The sequence below is a fragment of the Thalassophryne amazonica genome, chromosome 5 (genome assembly GCF_902500255.1).
Source record: "Thalassophryne amazonica chromosome 5, fThaAma1.1, whole genome shotgun sequence".
NCBI lineage: Eukaryota > Metazoa > Chordata > Actinopteri > Batrachoidiformes > Batrachoididae > Thalassophryne > Thalassophryne amazonica.
Window position 1 is genome coordinate 45,682,462 of NC_047107.1, and position 23,621 is coordinate 45,706,082.

General features: G+C 41.6%; 1 pseudogene; it reads right to left on the reverse strand.

Moving 5' to 3' along the window:
- Positions 1-4,860: 4,860 nt before the first annotated feature.
- Positions 4,861-23,621, reverse strand: part of LOC117509947 — a 40,404-nt pseudogene continuing 21,643 nt past the window's right edge.

The following is a 23,621-nucleotide window of genomic DNA, read 5'->3' on the forward strand; positions in this document are numbered from 1 at the left end:
CATGCAGGAGAGTAAACTCATTGCAAACCGTTGTAAATTGTGTGCAACTTCATGCAAGTGCGCAAAGAAAATTTTGAAATGTTTAAAATCTCTTTCTGAATTATGTGAACTTCACATAAGCATTGCACAAACAATTAAAAAACACTGCATGTGAGTGCGAGTGATTGCGTCAGCGCACCGCATCACAGCGCAACTTACTTGATCGATTATAATGAGATATCATAAACAAAATTTTACAGCTACTCATAAGAAGACATGAACACGCAACTATTTTACCAAGCCATTTCAGTATAAATATTATAAATAATTACCTTTTAGACTATTCCAAATGTGTTCTCCACATCATGAAGCACAAGAGAGAGAGAGAGAGAGAGAGACAGAAAAAAAAAGCTGCTGCTGAAACAGTCGTCTGTGATTCCGGAAGCGATTAGAGGTGTTTTCATCAGCCAAACTCTGACAGAAAATGATTAATTCACTACGAAATAATTATTTTATATACGCAACATCCAGCGGCACAAAGTGCACCATTCAACTGGAAACACAGCAGGTGGCATTGACACGACAAATTGCGCAGAAGTGAGGAGCCAAAATGCGTGCAATGTTAAGGCACCTTAACTGTGATACTACAGAGCTTCAATGAGAGGATGAAGGAAAACTCTGGCTGTGGCTGTGATGTGATGATACATGCAATCAAAAGTTTCAACTTTTCACATTTTTCATTTACCACAGCTGCAAGGACAAACACAATTGTTGATTTATCTTTAATGATATCAGAAGACAAAGAAATATGTCATATACGAGGTCTATTAGAAAAGTATCCGACCTTATTATTTTTTTCAAAAACCATATGGATTTGAATCACGTGTGATTGCGTCAGACAAGCTTGAACCCTCGTGCACATGCGTGAGTTTTTCCACGCCTGTCGGTTGCGTCATTCGCCTGTGAGCAGGCTTTGAGTGAGGAGTGGTCCACCCCCTCGGCGGATTTTCATTGTCAGGAAATGGCGGAATGATTTGGGCTTTTTTTCCATCAGAATTTTTTCAGAAACTGTTAGAGACTGGCAGCTGGAAACCATTAGAAAAATTTATCTGGCTTTTGGTGAAACTTTTACGGACTTCACAGAGAATAAGGACTGTTACTACAGCTTTAAGGACGGCTTTAAGGATGCTCGACGCGCCGCGCTCCATGCCGCCATTGAGAGCCACAAACCACCGGATCATTTCTAAACGGATGGCTCTGTGGAGCTGGACCATCGTGTGCACTTTCTCTGGTTATCACAAGAGCTGGACATCAACCATTTTCCGGCAGATTTCACTTTTAACAAGAGATTTTGTCATGGAAAGCCGAGCGGATGCTTCGGGTGTCACGACCGATTTGCTGATGGAGTGAGACAAAGGAACACCTCCGTTTTGGTCTCACAGGACGGCTTTGAGATGGCGTTCAGACAGCTGTCGGTGTTTTTTCCATCGAGTGATTATCCGAGAAATTGTGGATGTGCCTGGACATGCCAGAACATGTCCCGTGAGGCTTCATCACGGCATTGCTGTGCGCCATGCGGCACCGCCGCGACGCGCGAAGCCTCCGCTCCTCTTTCCATGACAAAAACTCCTGTAACAGTGGAATGTGCCATTCATTTCCAAACTGGACGCTGTGTTTTATCCGGGACGTCGTCTGACTAACACCGGAATTGTGAAAAGACGTGGACATCAGCACTTTTTCGGCACATTGAGACAGACGTGCGGAGGAATTCCGTGCATCGTGGTGGTGCCACATGGCGCAAAGCAACGCCGTGATGAAGCCTCATGGGACATGTTCTGGCATGTCCAGGCACATCCACAATTTTGCGGATAATCAGTCGATGGAAAAACCACCGACAGCTGTCTGAACGCCATCTCAAAGCCGTCCTGTGAGACTGTGTGCCTGGACATGCCAGAACATGTCCTGTGAGGCTTCATCATGGCGTTGCTTTGCGCCATGCGGCACTGCCACAACGTGCGGAATTCCTCCGCACGTCTGTCTCAATGTGCCGAAAAAGTGCTGATGTCCACGTCTTTTCACAATTCCGGTGCTAGTCAGACGACATCCCAGATAAAACACAGCATCCAGTTTGGAAATGAACGGCACATTCCACTGTTACAGGAGTTTTTGTCATGGAAAGAGGAGCGGAGGCTTCGCGCGTCGTGGCGGTGCCACATGGCGTACAGCAATGCCGTGATGAAGCCTCACGGGACATGTTCTGGCATGTCCAGGCACATCCACAATTTTTCGGATAATCACTCGATGGAAAAACCACCGACAGCTGTCTGAACGCCATCTCAAAGCCGTCCTGTGAGACCAAAACGGAGGTGTTCCTTTGTCTCGCTCCATCAGCAAATCGGTCGTGACGCGCGAAGCGTCCGCTCGGCTTTCCATGACAAAATCTCTTGTTAAAAGTGAAATCTGCCGGAAAATGGTTGATGTCCAGCTCTTGTGATAACCAGAGAAAGTGCACACGATGGTCCAGCTCCACAGAGCCATCCGTTTAGAAATGATCCGGTGGTTTGTGGCTCTCGATGGCGGCACAGAGCGCGGCGCGCCAAGCGTCCTTAAAGCCGTCCTTAAAGCTGTAATAACAGTCCTTATTCTCTGTGAAGCCCGTAAACTTTTCACCGAAAGCCAGATAAATTTTTCTAATGGTTTCCAGCTGCCAGTCTCTAACAGTTTCTGAAAAAATTCTGATGGAAAAAAAGCCCAAATCATTCAGACATTTCCTGACAATGAAAATCCGCCGAGGGGGTGGACCACTCCTCACTCAAAGCCTGCTCACAGGCGAATGACGCAACCGACAGGCGTGGAAAAACTCACGCATGTGCACGAGGGTTCAAGCTTGTCTGACGCAATCACACGTGATTCAAATCCATATGGCTTTTGAAAAAAATTATAAGGTCGGATACTTTTCTAATAGACCTCGTATTAGCTGTGAGCACCATCATGCATGAGTTTATCCCTGGATTTTGTAGCATGAAGCGGATGAGAGTCTACATGTCTCCCAGGTTGGGATGCTAGTCTGATGCAGGTCACATCCACAGCTAAGGCCAGTATGTATTTACAACTGGGTGGACTGGGACAATGCAGATGAAGAGTCTTTTCCAAGTACACAGATAGGCAGTGTGATGGGGACTCGAACCCAGAGCTACATATCTACAGCCCAGCTCATTCTTTTTGGAGCTACTCACTTAACAGACGTTTCTGTGAAGGCTCTCAGTTGTCCAGGTGGTTTCCATAGTAGAGAAGCTTGAATCTTCGACTGGACTGGGTTGCTTGACGGGAGGACGTTTCGCTTCAAATCGCAGACGCTTCCTCAGCTAAAATTCTTGCTCTGCTAGTCTGACTTCTGTCTTGGCCCTTGTAGAGAAGAACAAACAGAAGCCACCTACTTTGGAATCCCCTAAACCTAACCAAACCTCTCCTACCGAGGGGTTTGGTTAGGTTTAAAACTCCAGCTTTTGTGGCTTCTGTTTGTTCTTCTCTACAAGGGTCAAGACAGAAGTCAGACTAGCAGAGCAAGAATTTTAGCTGAGTAAGCTTCTGCGATTTGAAGCAAAACGTCCTCCCGTCAAGCAACCCAGTCCAGTTGAAGATTCAAGCTTCTCTACTCACTTAACAGACATCAACATTTGGTGCAACATTTGATTCTGTAAATTGTTGTCCATCTAATTGGCACTGCAAAGTTACCATGTCTCCCATCATAACATACTAACAGCTGGTGTCGATGACTGTTGATATTCTGCTATAACAACTGGGACAAATGTTCTGTCTTCAACATTTTAATGCAGCTTGAGGCTGATTACAGATAAGGACTGTCTGTCTTTGGTACAAGGTCTCTCTGGAGAATAGTGCTGCTGGAATGACTTAGTGTCAAGTGAGCAGTTACTGAAGGAGATTTAGAGAGGGACAATTACTTGCATCGTGATAGAGCATCACACTTTACGCTCCATCGTGACGCACAAAACCGTGTTTCTTTGTTCTGAACATACTTCAGCACTCAGGCACTTCAGTGCTGAGGAGCCTACTGCCCACACCAAGGGGAGGCTCATGTAACACCTGACTCTGCCAATCACAAGCTCCCCCACCCCCATGGATTGCAACATCCCAACCACTGACTTTGCTGCCTCCACTCCACTCCGATGTGGCAACTCAAATCATAAAGAAGAGCATCATTCAAACACACCCACATACCTATAATGGTCACTACACCCAATTTAACCTGTAACCCCTGTATAGCACAATGTTTTTGTTGACTTTGACCTTTGTCCAATCCTCTCCAAAAGTTATCATCTTAAGATATTTACTGAAGTAATATTCCCACCAAGTTTGGTGAAAATTTATTCAGCTGTTCTTTTTAGTTATCTAGTTTGCAGGCAGACAGACAGGCAGACGCACACACACACACACGACCAATTGCAATATCCTGCTTTGCCGGCGTGCAGGGTAAAAATCCAACAGATGTGTGTCGGTGGTGCATCACATGTTTTTGAGTCATTTCTAAGCCTTCAGTCTCCTTTATGTCAGGATTCTAACAGACATTATCTGTTTCCCTGTAGAATTCCCTAAAATCTGTGTGTTCATCTCTGGTGTATCAACAGATTTAGACTCAAGGATACACAGAACCAACAAGTCAGCTGAACCAAAGTACAACACTTCAACATTCCTATCATATGGCCTTAACATTCTCTGCATGCCATTTGTTTTGCCTCCGTAGCTGTGAGCAGCACTACAGTCGCATCATTTGACCTGCAAATACAGAAAAATAGCTCCCAGCTTACCTACTTAAGATACACAATGGTCTACAATCTAGTACCACCTGATGTGTTTGTAATGCTAATGTTTCTGCAGTTCCACTTTGCTCCTGTGGGACACAGCTCCTTGAACTTTGGCCTCATTGTTAGCCAACGTGTACTGAATTTTCACCGTGATCCCACCAGAACTTTCAGGGCCTCTATCTGACACAAAGGACAAATCAGTACAAGTGTCATGACTACTTTCCAAACAACACACTTGTCATTGTCACACCCAACACCACATTGTGTAAGTCACAAGAGTATTTGTACTGTGCACCCATCAGGGTGTTGGTCTTAAAATGAGATGTGGTCAGGCACAGTGCTATCACGAGGCAGCAGGAGGCGATTGCACCATAGAGCTGAGCGCAGAGCTTCTTTTTGCAGCAAAGGATTCAGATACACCTTGCAGCAGCCCAACGGCAAAAATGGCTAGTACACCTGTATAATAAAAATGTTATTGTGCTGTTTTGCACCTGTCTTAAAGTAACCCTGAGAATGTATTTGTTATTTAATTTTGTTTTAGCACTCTGGGGTCAGTCTGAACTGGGAGCGAAGAGCTGGATGTACTTGTTATTATTACACTGATAGCACGACTTTGTTTTTTGTAGCCACTAACGACTGGGAGTGAAGCATGCTGGGATCATTCGGAACTGGGAGCGAAGAGCTGCTTTTATTATGTCTTTGTAAGAGAGAGAAAATAACTTTCAGATGCCTGTTGATTAAAGAAATTATGTGCGCCAGGGAGGTTGAGTTGGCCACTCACCCTCCCTTCGCGGACACACTAGAAAAAAGGGAGTAGAACCATGCTTCAACAGAGTCTGCTGCGGGTTAACGTACGAACGCCCAGCCGGTTGACAGGCGCACTCTGCTGAAGGTGTTGGCTCTCCACCTTAAAGGCGTCACGGTAAGAGAAAAATGCGCTGCAACCACTTGTGTTTGATGTAACTGCTTTTGTGGGGAATAAATATACGCCTTTTTATTCTAGCAAAATGCAGTCTGTGTGATCATTTCTGTGTGCCGATCTGACCGAACCTTGTGTTTCAGAACATTTTTGGCGTTGTCGGCAGGATATGGTTACGCTCAGACTACACACAGAAATGTCTTGCTTTAGATTGGGAAAGAGAGATGCGGAGGTGGCATCTCAGCAGGAGTCTTGCTTTAGATTGGGAAAGAGAGATGCGGAGGTGGCATCTCAGCAGGAAGAAGTGGTCCCAGGGTGGGATGGGATCACTTTTAAGGAAATAGGCCAGCTTCTACGGCGACGTGGGGGACGCCCTGGGCCGTGGACTGGAGCGATTCCCACCGCGACTCCGCCAGTTTTATGTGAAATGTTAAAACGGGTGGAGGTTAAAGAGAAAGCTCCGTTGGGAGGTATTCATGAAATGATGTGGATTTGTGCAGAAGCCTGGAAAGAGCGGGTTTTAACTTTAGATACAGTCCGCTCATCAGAATGTGCTAAATCACAAAAGGTGACAAGATTAGAACAACAAGTGAAGCAATTGGAAATTCAAGCCGAAGAAATAGACGGTGTACCAACTTCCTTCTTGGCTGAAAAATGTAAACAAAAAGGATTGAAAGTGACTTGTGTGTCAGGGATGCGCCCTGATATGTTTGAATTGGCCTCATTGTTGAAAGAAATTGTGCAGGGAGAAAAGAAAGGAGTGAAACCTAGTGCCCCTCCCCTACAGGAGGAGGAGGAGGAGGACTCTGATGATGATCAGCTGCAAATAGCTGCAGTCCGGAAAGGAAAGAAAGACAAAAAGAAGGGGAAAAATAAAGAAAGGTGTTCTTGGAGCTTTGACCCTTGCAAGGAAGATTAGGATGATGGTCAAACTCTTGTGGCCCACCGAGAATTAAAACAATGGTTCACAAGTGATATTAGACCCCATGTGTGATTGGAAATATTTTGGAAAAAATCAGTTCAAGTCACCTCGGCTTTAGTGGACACAGGAGCGGAGGCCTCATTGATTCATGGAAATCCAGAGAAAATGAAGGGACCTATAGTTCCCTTAACTGGATTAGGCGGACAATTGGTGTATGGAAAAAATATATCGATACCGCTTAAAATTGGAAATATGCCAATTAAAGTGTACACTGTAATAGTGACTCCAATTAATGAATGGATAATTGGCATGGATATTTTAGCTGGAATGACTTTGCATTTAGAACAGGGTAAATTTCAATTTGGGATAGCAAACATAAGAATGATTCTGGTGGGAAAAGTAAAAATGAAACCTTTTCCCATTCCAGAGGCTACATGTGTGATTAATCAGAAACAATATCGTATTCCTGGAGGACAAGCAGAAATTACTGCAACCATAAAAGACTACTTGGAGGCAGGAGTTTTGAAACCAGTGACAACAAAATGGAATAATCCATTGTGGCCAGTCCGTAAATCGGATGGTACATGGAGAATGACTGTAGACTTTAGAGGTCTAAATAAACATACACCGGCTTTGACTTCAGCTGTACCTGATGCTGTGAGTATAATTGAACGAGTGCAACATCATAGTGGTACGTGGTATGCTGTTATAGATTTGGCCAATGCATTCTTTACCATACCAATCCCAGAGGATAGGATGGAACAGTTTGCATTTACGTGGGAAGGACGGCAATATACATTCACAAGATTGCCACAAGGATATTTACACAGTCCCACTATTTGTCATAGAGTGGTGGCGGAGCATTTGGAACAGTTCCAGGTTCCAATGAGAATGATGATCTCACATTACATTGATGACATTATGCTTCAAGGAGATACAGAAGCAGAAGTAGTGGAATATCTACCGAAATTAGTGACTCATATGAAATCATTTGGCTGGGAAATTAATCCAGCAAAGATTCAGGGACCAGCTCAAACAGTGAAATTCTTAGGAATAGTTTGGAATAAAGGAGAGAGGGAAATCACACAGGAAGCTAAAGAGAAAATAGCTAACTTTCCAGTACCTCACAGTAAGACAGACGCACAACGATATATTGGTTTATTTGGATTTTGGAGACATCATATTCCACATTTGGGACAGCCTTTATATCGATGCACTAGAAAGAAAGAAGAGTTTGTATGGGGAGAGGAACAACAATGCTCATTTGATATGGCAAAGGAAGCCATACAGCAGGCTGTGTCCTTAGGAAAAATGCAATCAGGACCAGTAGAACTTCAAGTGTCTGCTCTAAATGATTATGCTAATTGGAGCTTATGGCAAAAACAAAACAGGATACGAAAACCTTTAGGATTCTGGTCGAGAAAACTCCCGGACGCAGGTATGCGTTATACACCTTTTGAAAAACAGCTTTTAGCATGCTATTGGGCGTTGATTGAAACTGAATCACAAACGGTGGGACATGAAGTAATGATGAGGACACAGATACCTATTCTCTCATGGGTGATGAGTAATCCCACCACTCACCGAATAGGGACAGCTCAGGAGGCTAGTGTGATAAAATGGAAATGGTATGTGTCAGAGCGTGTAAAACCAGGTGAAAAAGGGGTGTCATTGCTGCATGAACAAGTAGCTGATGCTCCTGAGGAAGATGAGGAACCTTTTGAAGTTCAACCATTGGAGGAATCTCCTGTTAAAGCAGGAAAAAGGTGGGATGATTTGTCAGATGATGAGAAAAGTCGAGCATGGTTTACTGATGGTTCCTGTCAATATCAAGCAGGAAAAAGGCGATGGAAAGCAGGAGCTTTTAACCCACAATTAGGTCAGTCTCTGGAAGAATTAGGAGAAGGAAAAAGCAGTCAGTGGGCGGGGTTGAAGGCCGTGCATATGGTGGTCATGCAGGGAGGACCACAGGGCCTCCATATTTATACAGACTCATGGTCAGTGACCCAAGGACTACTTACCTGGATGCCTACATGGCATGCCACTAATTGGAAAATACATTCTAAAGAAGTTTGGGAAGAGAATTGTGGGAAGACATTTGGGAAAAGGCTAAAACAATTCCTATTACTGTGATGCATGTAGATGCACACACTAATGGACAAGACTCAGAAGCTTTATATAATAAAGCTGCAGATCAATTAGTAAAAGTAATGATTGAATTAAGACAATCCAGCCCAGGATTGGCTAGATGGGCTCATGTCAAAGCAGGACATTGGGGGGTTCAAGGTACCCTAAAATGGGCCAGAGATCGAGGTATTGATCTAAAATTGGATGATGTGAAAACAGCAATCACTGAGTGTGAACAATGTCAACACCACCGGAAGGGTGTTCCTCAACATTTGCATGGGCAGTTAAATCGTGGAAAAAGTCCTGGTCAAATTTGGCAGTTAGATTTTATTGGACCACTGCCCATGTCTAAGGGATGTAGACATGCATGCACTGCTGTAGATACATTTTCTGGGGTCTTGGTAGTGCATCCATGTAAATTTGCAAATCAAATGGCCACACTTAAGTGTTTGAAAATAATACAGCAGTATTATGGTTTGCCAGTACTCATTTTACAGGAAATAAGGTGAAAGAGTGGGCCCAAGAACATCATGTTGAATGGATTTATCATATTCCCTATTACCCGCAAGCGGCGGGGTTAATAGAGCGAATGAACGGGCTTCTTAAAGAGACCCTACGGAAGCTGTCAAAAGATCGCACTATGCGACATTGGAAACAGGACTTGACTACTGCTGTGGATCAGCTGAACAATCGACCTTTAGGGTCGGGATCCACACCCTTGATAAGAATGATTTCAGGAGAAATGATAGAGCATACTACAGAAAGCATCAAAATGTGGAAAATTGATCCACAAGCGGAACTACCTGTCAGAGCAACTCCAGGCTCAGCAGGACTAGACTTAAGAACATTGACTACTGTCACATTGGTACCTGATCAAATTCAAGTGGTAAAAACAGGGCTAGGCCTACAGTGTCCGAAGGGCACATATGGGCACGTCCTGCCACGCAGTGGTCTATCACTTAAAGGGCTGACTATTCAGGCCGGAGTGATAGATGCAGATTATCAAGGTGAGATTGGAGTGGTTTGTCGATTATTTGGAGAACAACCCCTGATATTGAATAAAGGGGATAAAATTGCTCAATTAATAATTAAACCCTGTGAAATGGGGTTGGTACAGGAGATACCAAAACCCGTAGTAATAACTACACGAGGAACACAAGGTTTTGGTTCCTCAGATCAAGCAGGTGCCAAAGTTTGGGTGAAACAACCTAACGGACCGCCTAAGGCGGCAGAAATTATAGCTCAAGGGAATGATGCAACTGTTAGTATACTCTATCAGGGTGAAGAAAAATGGATAAATGTGCCTGTATCAAAGTGTTATGTAAGAGAAGACTAATAGTTGTCATTCTACCCGTAGTTACACTTGTGTTGTCTAGGCTCGGATTGATGCCCTGCTGGGAGTTGCTGATCGGGCGATCGAGGACCACAAGAGGCGGGCGTCGCTATGGCAACCAGTGGAAGCCCCGGGATTGGAGGTGTCGGCTGCTGGGTCATACTCCTCCTTGTAGGTGGTGCCATGGTCTCCGGTTGTTGGGGAATGACGGAAGGACATCAAGTGAGAGAAGTCCAACCACGAGTGGAGCTCGTCTGGAGAAATCTCACTAAAACAAGTCAACAGGACAATTTTACTTGTGCCACAAGCAACAGTGAAGACAAAGGTATATTGGCAAGTTACCTTTCCAAAAATTCCAATTTGCAGAAGACGTCGAAGGGCGTGGTATGACACTCTATTAGGAGGAACAGGAACTGTCCTGGGGGTGTCGAATACAGTAGATAATGAGGTAACCAGAACAATGTTATCAAACACTGGGAAATACTCGTCCCAAGTAGTTCATCAGGTTGGAGAGTGGATGCCCACAGCATTGGTAGGACTAATTTGTGGCAAAAGAATTTCAAATGGCAATTGGCATTCAGCGTATAGTTACAACGGGGAGCTATCATGATTGGAGAAGGATTTGGAACATTAGCAACACCTTATGGTTAAAGCTACATCCAGAATATACACAATGTAATGAAACAGTATGTACTGGGTATTGGACCCAGTACAATGTGACACAACCAAAGGTTGTTTGTAAATATCAAGTGTTACCTGTGATAACGACTAATGGCTATTGGTTCTTGCATATGGATGGAGAGTGGTTAGAACCAAAAACTAATACGACTTTTGATACCAAAATGTGTGACAAAACAGATAAAGGTATGGCCTGTGTGCTGCAAACGGGATATGCCAATCCATGTCTAACCGACTCAGAGGTTGTACTTTGTGACTGGACTAGGGAAACACCAAGAGAAATGTTGTGGCAGATTGGCCCACATGCTCTGTGTGTTGCAACAATGAAAAATAATTCACAAGTACCTTCGGTTCCGTTTACTGGCTGCCTGAACAATGTGCACTTATGGCATTGGGGAAACCGGACGTATCGTTTGACTAATTATTCTGTATCGAGTCGGCTGACTTCGGTACAATGGGATGTATTGCATTCCCCATGGAGTCTTTCCCTGGAGCGTTTCAAATGCGCATTGGAACAATCTACGGAAATTCAGCAATTAATAGAGTCACATACGTCCAACATCTCCAGTCTCATGGTGTCTACATTGATAGCTAGTGACCGGGTAAACATGTGGCAAAATTAGTACAGCAAGCATCAGCACATCATTGGTGGGATATCTTTTCAGGGATGTCTGTCACTGCCAGGAGTACCTTAGTGCCACCTTTGATACTATTAATTATAGCAATATGTGTGATGACTTTTTGTAACACTTTTACATGTATCTATGTTATACGTTTAAGGCGAGAGGTGGAATGGGTAATATTTCAACGAATGCGATGAAATTGACACTGTTAATTCATGATCCTTTTGGAGTAAACCAATATAATGTTACATTAGACCCCACAACATCGGGTTTTGTATGAGTATATTGTTTGGGACAGGTATAATCACGACTATATTACTCAAAATTTTGTTTGTGAATCACTGGAAGAAATGTGGGAAATGCTATGGCAGGACATAATTGCTGGAATAGGCTGGAGCCCAGCCTTACCTGAATCTGTTGGTGGTTACATAAATTGACTGGTGCAAAACACCAAGAGTGGAATGTATAATAAAAATGTTATTGTGCTGTTTTGCACCTGTCTTAAAGTAACCCTGAGAATGTATTTGTTATTTAATTTTGTTTTAGCACTCTGGGGTCAGTCTGAACTGGGAGCGAAGAGCTGGATGTACTTGTTATTATTACACTGATAGCACGACTTTGTTTTTTGTAGCCACTAACGACTGGGAGTGAAGCATGCTGGGATCATTCGGAACTGGGAGCGAAGAGCTGCTTTTATTATGTCTTTGTAAGAGAGAGAAAATAACTTTCAGATGCCTGTTGATTAAAGAAATTATGTGCGCCAGGGAGGTTGAGTTGGCCACTCACCCTCCCTTCGCGGACACACTAGAAAAAAGGGAGTAGAACCATGCTTCAACAGAGTCTGCTGCGGGTTAACGTACGAACGCCCAGCCGGTTGACAGGCGCACTCTGCTGAAGGTGTTGGCTCTCCACCTTAAAGGCGTCACGGTAAGAGAAAAATGCGCTGCAACCACTTGTGTTTGATGTAACTGCTTTTGTGGGGAATAAATATACGCCTTTTTATTCTAGCAAAATGCAGTCTGTGTGATCATTTCTGTGTGCCGATCTGACCGAACCTTGTGTTTCAGAACAACACCTCAGAAGGAGAAGTTCACAGGCCATTCTTCTTGTACAACAGTAGTTGCATCAGGAAGGGCATCCGGAATAAAATTTGTTGAAAATCAATATGGCAATCCTTTCTGGATGTGATGTAGCTAACCACATTACAAATGGGAGAAGCCACAAAAAAAGGCAGTGTTCAGATATACCTTACATGGGTAGGTTCACAAGCAGCCTTTGAAATTGAATTTAAATTAAAATTTTTAACCCATGTTGTTTATAATACAGCGACAAGACGCCATGTCGGGGGCTTTCCAAACCCTCCACTGGAAAATATCTTCAGCATCACCCTCATGGAAGCAAAGAAACATGGCACATCATCATTTGTGGCCAGAAATGATGCCCCCCCCCCCCCCCCCCCCCCCCCCCCCCAAAAAAAAAACAAATAAACAATTTGATGTTAAAGCCAAAAGAATTACTTACATAGTAAAAGTAACAAAAAAAAATATTTTTATAGCACTTTTCAAGATACAATCACAAAGTGTTTCACAGTAAAATTAAAATAAAACACAAAGATTAAAAACAGCAACAACACAACACTAAGTGAAAGCAATCCTGTACAAATGAGTCTTGAGCTTCTTTAAAGCTCCAACAGAGTCCACAGATAGAATGGCAGTGCATTTTGATGGAAAAAAAAAAGTTAAGTTACTCCATTTTGGAAGAAGGTTGAAACATAACAAAATGTGGAAAAAGAGAAACCTTGCAAATACTTTCTAGATCAGGGGTGCCCAAGTTTGGTCCTTGAGATCTACTTTCCTGACACTCTTAGTTGTCTCCCTTTTCCAACACACTTGAATCCAATGAAAGGCTCATTAAAAGCCTGCTAACGAGTCTTTCATTGGATTCAGGTTTGTTGGAACAGGGAGACAATTAAGAGTGTCAGGAAGGTAGATCTCAAACTTGGGCACCCCTGTTCTAGATGCACTGTACAGTTGTATGCAAAAGTTTGGGCACCCCTGATAATTTTTTATGATTTTTCTTCATAAATCATTGGCTGTCTGGATCAAAAAGTTCAGTTAAATATATCATATAGCTCACTGATATTTGAGAAGTGAAATGACATTTCTAGTATTTACAGAAAGTGTGCAATAATTATTTAAACACAATTGGGCAGGTGCATAAATTTGGACACCCTTGCCATTTCATTGATTTTAATACATTTAACACTAATTATTGGAACACAAAATTGGTTTGGTGAGCTCATTGACCCTTGTCCTCCTTACACAGGTGAATCCAATCATGAAAAAGGGAATTTAAGGTGGCCATTTGCAAATGTTTCCTCTCTTTGCATCTCTTGTAATGAGTGGCAACATGGAAGCCTCTAAACAACTCTCAAATGACCTGAAAACAAAGATTGTTCAACTTCATGGTTTAGGGGAAGGATACAAAAAGCTATGTCAGAGATTTCAGCTGTCAGTTTCCACTGTGACGAAATGGAAGACCACAGGCACAGTAGTCGTTAAGGCCCGAAGTGGCAGGCCAAGAAAAATCTCACATAAGCTGAAGCGAAGGATGGTGAGAACAGTCATAGTCAACCCACAGACCTGCTCCAAAGACCTACAACATGATCTTGCTGCAGATAGTGTCTCTGTGCATCGTTCAACACTTTGCACAAGGAGATGCTGTATGATGCTGTAATGCAGAGGAAGTCTTTTCTGCATCCACGCCACAAACAGAGTCACTTGAGGTATGCTAAAGCACATTTGGACAAGCCAGCTTCATTTTGGAATAAGGTGCTGTAGACGGATTAAACTAAAATTGAGTTATTTGGACATAACAAAGGGTGGTATGCATAGCTGAAAAAACAGCATTCCAAGAAAAACACTTGCTACCAGAATCCAGACTATCATTGGAAGCTATAGGAAGCGAGGCTGTTATTTCTGCAAAAGGAGGATCTACTAAATATTGATGTATTTTTTTCTGTTAGGGTGCCAAATTTATGCACCTGCCTAATTTTGTTTAAAGAATTATTGCACACTTTCTGTAAATCCTATAAACTTCTTTTCACTTCTCAAATGTGTTTGTTTGCTATATGATATATTTAACTGAAACTGCTGATCCAAACAACCAATGATTTATAAAGGAAAATCATGAAAATCATCAGGGTTGCCCAAACGTTTGCATACAACTGTATATCGTCACCTTACTAAAATAATGGCCTAAGTCATATTTTCCAAAACATGACTTAGGCCATTATTTTAGGAAGGTGACAATATGCTAGTCAAAGAAAGAAGGCATAATATCATGTTTTATTATATGGCTGCAACGCTACGCATGCTCTGATTGGCTGATTAATGGTCAGATATTTTCACATATCCGGACCAGTTACCATGATAATCCTGCAATGTGTATTTTTGTTACAAACCAGGATGCAAAAAACACTTAAAAAATCAAGTCAGACATAAACATACTCCATAAATATCTAAACAGCATCTGAAAAAACATAGATTGAAACCTTACCATCTGATGACCAGACCATCTGCAAGTGGTCTGCTGAGGTGAAGCGAATAGATATGACTACAAGCCCAAAACCATCAGCAGCTTTCTTATTTGGGCAATACTCTACGTTTGCGTGTTTATAAGTATAATAGCCATATAATAAATGAATTATTAACCTCGCTTGCTCGGTCTGTACGGGGATATCAGACCTCGTGTTTTTCGCATGAACCTTGCTAACGCTTGGTCCGTACTGACAACACGTCAGTCTGACCACTCTCATACCAATTGGGCGGAGCTTATGGCTATGTGCAAAACCCTCTTTAATCCTCTGGGGTCCGATGGCATTTTTTGGACAGTTCACTCGCCTGGCATAAATGTTTTATTATTGCTGTTAACAGCTCTCCATGCAGCCCACAATCAAGTTTTATGTCTCTTTTTCATGACAACCTGTGCTTTCAGAATATATATATATATATATATTTTGTTGTGTTTTATAAGTGTAATAAAGGTTTACAATCAAAAATAGGCAAGGAAAAAATAAAGTGAAACATAATTTTCCACACACATTTATTCAAAACACACAGCAAACTATAATAAACAACTGTTTTGACAGTTTATAAAGGTAATTTGAGGTCTTGTGTGAAAGACTGTACAACAAAAAGGTTCAAACAATAAACACAAATGCACATTTTGAGCAATATATACAAAATGGTCTATGCGTTTTGTTATTTTGATATGGTAAACAGTGACAGAGTTATCCAGTAACATTCACATGCAAACTAGTGGAGCAATCCTGATAGTTACACACTCTTTGTTTGAGCACATGAGATTGTCATCAGAGGCTGTCTGCTCCTGCTTTGACTGATCACTGTGCGTAATGGCGCAGGGTGCACTGAGTATGTACTAATAGTATGTACTCAATGGAGCACCCAGGGGGCTATTCAAACTGGCCAACTAGTAACATATCACTCCTGAAAACAATCTTTGGCTTTTCACGTGAGGTAAATCTGCCCTACGATTGGATTTTGGAAAACCATGTGACGGTGAACCAATTCCGATTGAACACTCATATTGCACACGTCATCACACAGCTTCTATGAGGAGTACAAAGATGGCTGGCTCTAATGTCCACAGAGTTAACTTTTCAGCAGAAAAAAAAAGTTAAGTTTCTATCTCATATCATTAAAAAGTTATTTATAATTTAGAAAAGCTTGGTCTTAGCCATCATATACGATGGCGTCGGCCCCAGAGGGTTAAAAGATCCTTGAAACAAAGAAACACCGAATGGTGCATGAAGGAGGATTCGAATGGCACTTGTGAAAAAATCGTAGCCGCACTCGAACACCTCGTACAGCAGTCGGCACAACCATTCGGCCACAGCACATGCACTCCACATTTGCGTCACCTCATGCTGGAAACCCAATCAAACAGCAGTGAAGATGAGGTCGTACTACCACATGACCGTGGTTGCAACATTTGTACAGCATGTTGTACGTAGATCGGACCATAATGTATGTGTATGTATGTATGTATGTATGTATATGTATATAATGTATGTGGGACATTATGATCATACAGTTGGAAGAGGACGTGCAGGTATGCACGATGTGCTGCTGGGACAGAGATTTGACTGAGCGACAGTCAAAGTGCAAGATGTGTTCAATTAAAAAGAAAGAGAGGAGGAATAAATAAACACATACATAGAATGAGGGGAAAGGGGTGAACTCATTCATGTGTGATCGCTTTGCTCTTCGCTGCTCCATACAAGGGGGCGTGTCTCGGCTGACACTGACAGACTGAACACAATGTGTTCAATTAAAACAAAGAGAACAGAGAGGGAGGAAAACGAATAAAATAATACAATAAATAAATACATAATTACATAACAAATGCGATACATATCTAAAATAAAACAATAATTAAATACTTAAATAACTAACACAAAAATAAATAAAATAAGGAAATGAAATTAATAAAGTTAAAAATAAAATTAAGTTAAATACATAATAAAAAAAAGGACAGAGGGAGTGAGATAAGGGGAGAGGACCACAGCGCTCCTCCTGATGCGTCCACCTGCTTGCCTTCCACCCAGACTTCGGGTGGCACATACAGCATTGGAGGTGCATTCTGTATTTTCCTGCTGCATTCTGCCGACATTGTGGGGTTTCATGCTGTGTTCTTTTTTCTCTTTATTTATTTATTTGTTCTGTTTGGTACTGTGCACACTACCTATATTCTGGAGCTGCTGCACACCGAATGTGTGAGAAACATTCGAGGGAGCTTCATACACAGTCTGGGTATGCACACAGCATTTGAACCGATCTTGTACATGACTAGCCAGCCTAATGTCTGTCCCTCCCAATTGTGACTGTGTGACTCATTCAGTCTGATTCAGCCAGACCACATAAAGCCTCCTGATTTTAGAAAACAACATTTGAAAATACTTTAATTCCTCTGTTTTTCTGCTCCGGCGTGCATACCTCAGCCTGAGGAAGCCGGTGTCGCAGACCAACCGGTCCCCCTAAAAAGCGGTCCCTCCGATGATGTGGTTCACAGATTAACACCTCATTTCTGCTTCAAACTGCACACCAGTCATCATCTATCTCAGTGACAGATTTCTGAAGCATTTGTACAACAACCTTTTACACGTAAATCAGCATTATTTCATCATAAAAGGCAGCAGAAGCAATCAGAGCACCGCGGCTAAATGAGCTGCTAGCTGATGCGTTCACTGTGCATCGGATGTTTCAAAGCATCACAGAATTTCGCCTTGTTTCTGCTTAAAACAGCCTCGTTTCTGCTTAAAACTGACTTTAGAATGATTTATGAGGGTTTACCTTTCTCATCTGATGGTTAATAATCCCATTAATCCATTTGATTGCTTTGGGTGAAGAGACTCCGTCTCAGACATGCTACTGTGGTCCGACATGGCGCATGCACAGATGCAAAAGGCAGACCGATTTTTAGGGGCGGACCATTCAGTTTGCTAACCGGTATCAGCATCTCATTCATTAACATCTAAGTGTTTACCACAGGCATCAGTTGATTCTATCTGCACGTGAAATTAAATCCCATAATCCACAAAGACAAAAATAAAATAAAATAAAATAATGTTAAAATTACTCTGTTTTGCCTCCGTGTGGAGCGGAGATACTGCACAACACCATACACGCTCTGGATGATGTGCTTCAATATTTAAGTGTTCCAACTCCCAAACAAAAGTGTTCAGCCTGCGGTGGAAATGCAATCCAAGCCAGACTTAACGATTCCACCACGTATAATACTGTACTGTGCAGCACTGACTCAAACCTCTCAATGGAAATGGGGCTGTCAGTGTACGCTGGTTAAGTCATAAAGGTGTGACAGCTGCATTAATTTATTAGATGTATGCCAGCGTTTTTAATACAGCTGGCATACGCAGGCTAAATTGTCAAGGTGTGACAAGGCCATAAGAGCGATCGTGACGCATTTTTGTTTATCGTCTCATTAGACATCCATTCAACCAGCAGCTCCACCGTGCTCGCTAGGGTCAACGTCTTTGTGCCGTATCCAACAACTCCAGCCACATGATAGGTGACCCATACCGGCCAGATGGAACCTTCAACAGCCTTGCAGCACACCACTCCCACCACCAACCAAATCCAGGTGGGACATTAACTCCGCGCACCACTAACACCTCCAAGGACACAGGTCAAAAGCAGAACCATTGATTTAACTTATCTTCCTCTGCAACAGAGGAGCAAACGCCCCCAAGTCCTTTGGAAAAATGAAAACAAACTTCATATTTTGTTGACTGAAAGCACACACACACACACACACACACACACACACACACACACACACGAGCCAGCACTCAGTGAGTCAAATATTGGAAGGTCACTATGTTTTCCAGCCCGTTGCTCATCCTAAATGGCTCCCCATGACATAAATGAGGATGGATGTGTGCTGAAGATTCACAGTTCTGAGTTCAGTTTCAACAAGGCAAGGAAAGACAAGGGCAAAAGAAAGGAGAAATCTGTTTCATGAACAACTGACACTGATGAAGTTAAAACATGAACAATATGGATGAACAATGTCGTGACAGAAACTTTTTATTACTCTGTTATATGCTGTTATAACACATGTGGGGATATTAATAACTCAAAAAGGTTTTATCCAAGTTGGACCAATCTTGATGGAATGACTGAAAGTCAGCCACAGACAAAGTAATTTTATTTTGAGGAAAATGTGTTAAATGTTAAGGTCACAGACCAAGGTGAAATAGGCCAATGTTTATTTAAAGAAGGATATTCACAATGATTAATTTGAGTTATCGGTTAAAGATACACGTAGTTTAAGTTTCAAGTTCAAGCTTCAGGTTTATTCGGTTCAAGGAACGAACTTTGCAACAAAATAAAACAAAACTGATTTCTCAGCCAGTCAACCCATGCAACCGAAAGGGTGTAGGTAGAAGCAACGCTTATATATACCTACCCCTTTTACCTCAGCAACTTTTGCTTATCACAACAAAACCAAAGTGAGTAGAACAGCAAAACACAGACATCTTAAAATAATCAATAAACTCAAATTCCTCACCATATCCACACCAATAACAGCACACATCGCATAATCCAAAAAAATAATAATACAAAATCAAGAACTTAATTGTCCATACTTTAACCAACAGCTATATAGTCCTTCAAACATGAACTGAATTCAGAGAATATAGACAATTTTCACAAATTCAGAAAACATCAGTTCCTTATATTGGCGTTTAAACTGATTGACATCTGGACATCACTTGAGTTCCTTCATCAGATTATTCCATATTTTAGGGCCACAAGTAGAAACACAAAAGCCTTTCCTGGTCGTCTGAGTGCCAGCAATTTTAAAATGATACAAGCCTCTTAAATTATATTTTCCCTCTCTCTCCTTGAAAAATTCTTGAATTCTGAGGGGCAGTTATTTTTCACTTTATACATTAACCTATAGTTGCTATCAAACACTAATGGGTGATTCTTTAACTACGGGCACTATTGGCCTTGTAAATGTAATTTCCACCACACCATTGCCTTACAATATAAAGCGTCTTGGGGCAAATGTTTGTTGTGATTTGGCGCTATATACATGTGCTCTGATGTCACTGTTTATCTCCATAGAAACTACCCAAACAATCTTTCATACAAACTGTTTAAAGGGACATTACAGTGTTGTGGTGGAAATTACTGCAATAGTGTGGGACAACTACATTTTGTTTAAAAAAAAACAGTTGTATGACATTGAATACCCCAATTATGTTTTGATTATTTTACTGATATTTTATTCAGAGATATTTTAAAACATTAGAAAAAACGTTTCTTTACCATTCATTTTTATCATTGAAGATCAAAAGTCTGGGTGTGGGACAAGCACAAAATGGCAATATTTGAACATAATGATGCTGAAAAAAGGTGAAAAAGTTATCATAGATTACCAGAACAAATTTCTTAACACACTTTCATTGTAAAGATAACTATAAAAGTGTGAAATTTCCCCTTTTTTCTGTTTTTCATACAATATGATCAAAGGACATAATAACTGCCCGTAGTCGAAGAATCACCCTAATGTGAAGTTATATATTACCTTTCTACTACTCACATGACCTTTGACCTTGGGTGATCATTAAAGGTCAAACTCAAAACATTTGGACCCGGTATGGATTAACGGTGGTGGAATGGTTGTGTGTTGGTCTGGGACAAAGTGGTTCAATTTTGGACAGAACTGATGAAATATCAAGGCCACACAGAGCTATAAATTTTAACATTGATGAAAGACACACACACACACACACACACACAAACACACACAAAAAAATCAAGAATCGCTGTTACAGTAGTGTTCAGAATAATAGTAGTGCTATTTGACTAAAAAGATTAATCCAGGTTTTGAGTATATTTCTTATTGTTGCATGGGAAACAAGGTAACAGTAGATTCAGTAGATTCTCACAAACCCAACAAGACCAAGCATTCATGATATGCACACTCTTAAGGCTATGAAATTGGGCGATTAGTAAAAAAAAGTAGAAAAGGGGGTGTTCACAATAATAGTAGCATCTGCTGTTGACGCTAGAAACTCAAAACTGTTATGTTCAAACTGCTTTTTTAGCAATACTGTGAATCATTAAACTAGTATTTAGTTGTATAACCACAGTTTTTCATGATTTCTTCACATCTGCAAGGCATTAATTTTGTTGGTTTGGAACCAAGATTTTGCTTGTTTACTAGTGTGCTTGGGGTCATTGTCTTGTTGAAACACCCATTTCAAGGGCATGTCCTCTTCAGCATAAGGCAACATGACCTCTTCAAGTATCCTGACATATCCAAACTGATCCATGATACCTGGAATGCGATATATAGGCCCAACACCATAGTAGGAGAAACATGCCCATATCATGATGCCTGCACCACCATGCTTCACTGTCTTCACTGTGAACTGTGGCTTGAATTCAGAGTTTGGGGGTCGTCTCACAAACTGTCTGTGGCCCTTGGACCCAAAAAGAACAATTTTACTCTCATCAGTCCACAAAATATTCCTCCATTTCTCTTTAGGCCAGTTGATGTGTTCTTTGGCAAATTGTAACCTCTTCTGCACATGTCTTTTATTTAACAGAGGGACTTTGCGGGGGATTCTTGCAAATAAATTAGCTTCACACAGGCGTCTTCTAACTGTCACAGCACTTACAGGTAACTCCAGATTGTCTTTGATCATCCTGGAGCTGATCAATGGGTGAGCCTTTGCCATTCTGGTTATTCTTCTATCCATTTTGATGGTTGTTTTCTGTTTTCTTCCACGCGTCTCTGGTTTTTTTGTCCATTTTAAAGCATTGGAGATCATTGTAGATGAACAGCCTATAATTTTTTGCACCTGCGTATAGGTTTTCCCCTCTCCATCAACTTTTTGATCAAACTACGCTGTTTTTCTGAACAATGTCTTGAACGTTCCATTTTCCTCAGGCTTTCAAAGAGAAAAGCATGTTCAACAGGTGCTGGCTTCATCCTTAAATAGGGGACATCTGATTCACACCTGTTTGTTCCACAAAATTGACGAACTCACTGACTGAATGCCACACTACTATTATTGTGAACACCCACTTTTCTACTTTTTTTACTAATAGCCCAATTTCATAGCCTTAAGAGTGTGCATATCATGAATGCTTGGTCTTGTTGGATTTGTGAGAATCTACTGAATCTACTGGTACCTTGTTTCCATGTAACAATAAGAAATATACTCAAAACCTGGATTAATCTTTTTAGACAGATAGCACTACTATTATTCTGAACACTACTGTATACAGAAGTGTATTGCATTCACTGGATAAAAAGAAATTGACCACTGATCTCGTAATTACGAGGAATGATCTCATACTTACGAAATGAGGCTCTCGTAATTATGAGATCAGGATCTCGTAATTATGAGAAAAGAGCAGGTGTCTAAAAATGAAATGATTCAAATTTTCGTGACGGGTTTTTTTAACTCACTATTACTAACCCTGCTCAAATCCCCAACCCTAACCTTAACCATAATCTAACCCCACTCCTTCCCCCAACCCTAACCTTAACCATAATCTAACCCCACTCCTTCCCCCAACCCTAACCATAACCAAACTGACCCCCCCCCCCCCCATTTCACTTTTAATTTCGTGCAGCCATCGTGGAATGAGTTAGAATGAGTTCATGCTGCCGTGATGAAAATGAGGCGCTTTTCGTTAAAATATCACGAACCAATAGATTAATGTATATTTTGTGCTGATGAATCACGATTTGCCGTGAGACCAGGTTGTGTCTAAATTGTTTAAAATATATATATATATATATATATATATATATATATACACACACACACACACACTTCCATATTTCCAGTCCCTCACAGTAAAGAAACAGGCTAAGGTAAGCCGATGATAACACACTGTAATCAAACACAAAGTGTGGATTTTGCCCTAAGGTGCTCCTGGATGAATGTCCAGGGAAGAGCACGGGGCGTCTCACCAAAATGAGACTCGTCTCACTCCCCTCCAGGCTTCCAGCTTTCACTCACACAGCCCCACCGACCACTGAGGGACAAAGCGGAGCTCACTCCCAGCCGGGCTCATGCCAGGCTGGATGCCTTGCTGGAGGAGTTTCATTCATCCAAGAGCAGTTTAGGGGAAAATCCATACTTTGTGTGGGCGTGGTGTGTGATCACAGTGCAGTGTCAGCGGTTACAAATTGGGCGATTTTTGATTATGACTCTGGAATTCTCATGCTTGTCTTTCCTGAGGGACTGGAATTATGTAAGCCCATTGGACGGAAGCGATTTGACACATACACACACACACACAATAACTAAATAAATAAAAATAAAAATAGCCTGATCTTTTCTCATAATTACAATATCCTGGTCTAGTAATTATGGGATTTTTTCTCGTAATTATGAGATCAGCAGTCTGATTTTTTATTTTTTATTTTATTTTTTTATCCAGTGAATGCAATACGCTTCCATACTGTTAAATATATAAGGCACAGGTGTCGTACTTGATAGTCAGTGCACTTGCTTCTAAGACAGAAGGTGTTGGTTCAAGACCATCTTTGTCCATTCTCAATGCGATGTGGAGCAGGAAGGACATCACAGGTAAAACCTGTGCCAAATCAATCATATCTGATCAGGATATGTATGTGTAGT